Source organism: Elephantulus edwardii, unplaced genomic scaffold (assembly GCF_000299155.1).
Source record: "Elephantulus edwardii isolate Elephantulus edwardi_28Jun2011 unplaced genomic scaffold, EleEdw1.0 scaffold00011, whole genome shotgun sequence".
Lineage (NCBI taxonomy): Eukaryota > Metazoa > Chordata > Mammalia > Macroscelidea > Macroscelididae > Elephantulus > Elephantulus edwardii.
In genome coordinates, this window is record NW_006399761.1 from 31,017,352 (window position 1) to 31,021,405 (window position 4,054).

The window sequence follows — 4,054 nt, forward strand, 5'->3', positions numbered from 1 at the left end:
CTCTTCCCCAACTTCACAACTCAAAGGCATTAACTCTTCTTCTGTCATCCTTGCTCATAGTCCAACTTTCAGATGTATAGGAAGCAGCTGAAAAATTCCATGGCATGGGTCACTTTTTACTATCTATTGTTTAAATTTGTATCCTTGCTCTTTGGAACATTTGATTAGTCTTTGACAGAATATTTTTCAGTGCAATAAATACCTCTTCGGATTTCTTGATTGCTGTTGTTATCAGAGATGTTGATTGTAGACACAAGTAAAGTGAAATCTTTGACATCTTCAGACTTTTTCCATCTATGATGATATTGCACATCTGTCCAGTGGTGAGGTTTGTTTTTTTTTTTCTTTTTGGCATCCGGTTTCTATTCACACAGGAAAAGCTTCAGTCCATCTTTTAATTTTTTAAAAGGAAAATCCTGACATTACAATACTAAACGGAAATGTATTGATATCTATTCTTACATATCCACGACAAACGGGGGGGGGGGAATTAATGAGGAAAAAAAACCAAACCGCACCACAAACCCCCAACAACAGGGAGAAGCTTATCAAACTAAATATGGATGTCAACATCAACAGCTGAACGAAGAAAGAAGTTAACACGCTCTAATTTAAAAAAAATCACAAATGGATGGTGAAGTGTAGAAACTGAAAATTTACAAACTCTTTGAAACCTGGATTCACTGACTGTTCAGAAACTCGCAGATGGCCGGTGGGCGGTGGTGAACAGCTGGAAGGGATTAGGGATGGACCTACACTGTTCTAGTGCTCCCCGTGCCACCCACTGTCTCCAGGAAAACCTGACGTTGATTAAACCCTGAACCAGGCTACAGTAACCAGCCTATCCACTGGATTCACAAGTTTGATCTGAGCCCCGACCCTTGACAGATCTCATCGACTTTGGCACCCTGCGCCCTATTATGCAGCCAATCAAATAATTTGGAATGGTGAGTTCAAATCTGCCCAACAGCCTTTCACCTCGGTAGAGCTGGATTAAATGCCACTGAATCTGGTGTTGCCATGTCATAGGGAAATGAGCCTCGCACTGCCAACTGACACAGCTTGGTCAAACCTGGCTGTGGAACACCATACTGTCCTTGATGGTATAGGCCTGTAGAGGTGGCCCCTCCAGGACAGAGATGAGGCACACAGACCAGGTGGGGTGGGGAAAGCCTGCACTGTGGCTGCCTGTCCTGACCACCTGCAGAGATGACTGGTGTGGGATGGTCACGCTCTTGGGAAGGGGGTGGGGACTCCCACATGATCACACAGACCTGTTTGGTACATTCAAGATGGAATAATAGTGACACACTCAGTGATGGATCAACAGTAATGGCCATCTCAGTTAAGTTGAGGAGCATATGCCCTGCCACTAGGCCCTGAGCCCCTGTACTCTCTCCTATTTCCTTGACCTTGCAACCACCTTTTCCAGTGAGTGAGCCACACTGCCTAGCAGGAACCACCAGCCTCAGGGTTACTGGAGGTCTACCAGCAGTTGTGCTATTGATTATAGAACATCATCCTCTTCCAGCTTGTCAATGACCATGTTGTTGTTGTTATGTGCCATCGAGCCGCCTGCGACTCATAGCAACCAGATGTCCAACAGCCCTAAACTCTACTCTATCCTGTGCCAACCTTATTGTCTCCAACACACCTACCCCCATTACCCCAATTACTTAATCAATCCATCTCATCAAGGGTCTTCCTCCTTTATGCTGTCCTTCCACCCTTCCAAGCTTGATGTCCCTCTCCAAGGACTGAACCCTCCTTGCAACATGTCCAAAGTACGTGAGATGAAGCTTCAGAATCCTTGCCTGCAAGGAGCACCCTGGTTTCACCCACTCTAGGATGAACCTGTTTATTCTTCTGGTAGTCCTTGGTAGATTCAATACTCTTCTCCAGCACCACAACTCAATAGCAAAGGCTTTAAAGATGGCATTAGTGGGTCCAGCCAAAGTAACAATTCCCTTCTAAGATGTTGGTATGTGCACCACTCTCTTCATACATCTTTTTAACAGATTCTCTTTCTTTCCGATGGTACTGCCAACTTCCTCTCCATGCACAAATGGCCAGGTGGTGAGAGTTACCTTTAATGCACCTTCAATCACACTAGTGTTCACTCGAGCTGAATTCTGGGGAGCTGGACTTTGAGTGGTCAAGTGTTTGGTCTCAGGTAGGGGTGAAAGACAGAATTGCAGGTGTGAGGAGACTGGGGGGGTGGGGAAGGAGAAGGTTGAGAGGTGGGAGCGCAGAACAATAGGGGCAGGTGGGTAGGTAAGGGGAGTCCAGCTGGCAGGTGGGGGAGGAAGAGGGAAAGAGACCCCAGGGCTGTGGAAGGTGATCGAGGGCGGTGGACAGGAGAGGGAGCAGGAGCAGATGCTCTGGCTGCCGCCGCTGTTGGTCTGGACGATTTTTGGTTTTGTGATGTTGAAATGTAGCCCATATTGAAGGCTACAGTCTCTGATATTTATTTTTTTATTACTTCCAAACATTATTTTATTTATTTATAAAATAAATCATCATAAAATACAGACCTTCTAAAATGAATTTTGATAAGCCTAAGAATTTCAGTTCAGCTTTATAATTTCCTAGAAAAAGAATTTTTTTTTGTTTGCTTGGGGACTTTTGTTGTTTTTTTCAAGGTTCTTTTCATTTTTATTTTATATTGCTTTGTTTACAAAGTTTGTGCACATTGTATTTCACACTATTCTCCATTCACATTAGGTTTCATGCAATCATTCTCATGCATTATGTGTTATGAAATTAATCACCATGCCCATCATTACTCTATCTTTTCAGGTCCCCGCCGGATCTTTCTAATTTCCTTTACCCACTCTTCTACAAGTGTTTCAAATCTTCCTCTTCTGCAAGTAAAATTGTGTCATCTGCATAGCACAAGTTGTTGATGAGTCTTCCTCCAATCCTGATGCCACATTCTTCATCATATAGACAGATCAGCTTCTCAAATGATTTGCTCAGACTGACTAGGAATCAGGAAAGGATACTACCATGATGCACATCCTGCCTGATTTTAAACCAAGTAGTGTTCCCTTATTCTGTTTGGACAACTGCTTCTCAATCAATGCATAGGTTTTGTATGAACATTGTTAAGTGTTCTAGGATTCCTATTCTTCTCAATGTTAGCCATGCTTTGTCATGATCCACACGGTCAAATGTATTTCCATAATCAATAAACTGAGCTGTGGGATGGCATCATCCATTAAAAAAAAAGATGAGAAGTAGTTACAAAGAGAAGGAAGGGGAAAATGATCAAAATCAGTGTTAGAAGAAACTCTGAAATTTGTACTGGTGCCAAAGAAGCCAAAACGAGGAGAAGAAATGCTAAAATAAGGGAAAGAAGCAAGAGATTTCAAAAGGCAACTCAAGAAGACAAAGCAAAATATTATAATGAAATATGCAAAGAACTGGAGTTAGAAAACCAAAAAGGTAGAATATGCTCAGCATTTCTCAAGCTGAAAGAACTGAAAAAACAAATTCAAGCCTTGAGTTATGACACTGAAGGGTTCTATAAGCAAAATTTGGAATGATGTAGGAAGTTATCAAAAGAAGCTGGAAGGAATAAACAGAGACACTGTAGCAACAAGAAGTGGCTGACATGGAACCATTTCAGGAAGCAGCATAAGATTAAAAAGGCAAAGTAATGAAATAAGCAGCACTGAAGACACTGGCAAAAAATCAGACCGCAGGATTTGATGGAATATCACCTGAGGTTTTTCAGGAAACAGAAGCAACCCTGGGTGTGCTCACCCATCTCTGCTAACAAATACGAAAGATAGTTGCATGGCCAACTGACTACAAGGGGTGCACACCAGGTGATGCCTTTGGGGAATGTAGAAATTATCACACAATATCACACACAAGGAAAATCAACTAAAGAGTATTTAAAAATTACTTGAACATTACACAGACAGGGAAGTGTCTGAAATCCAAGCTATATTCAGAAGTTATGGCTCAGGGGTTCTCATTGGTGATGTCAAGTGGACCCTGACCACCAGAAACATTTTACTTGTGTTTTATTGCTTATGCAAAGGCA

The 4,054-nt window shown here is 42.4% G+C and overlaps 1 pseudogene; it reads right to left on the minus strand.

The window, feature by feature from the left end:
- Window positions 1-841: 841 nt before the first annotated feature.
- Window positions 842-3,772, minus strand: LOC102872621 (annotated as a pseudogene).
- Between the last annotated feature and the right edge of the window lie 282 nt (window positions 3,773-4,054).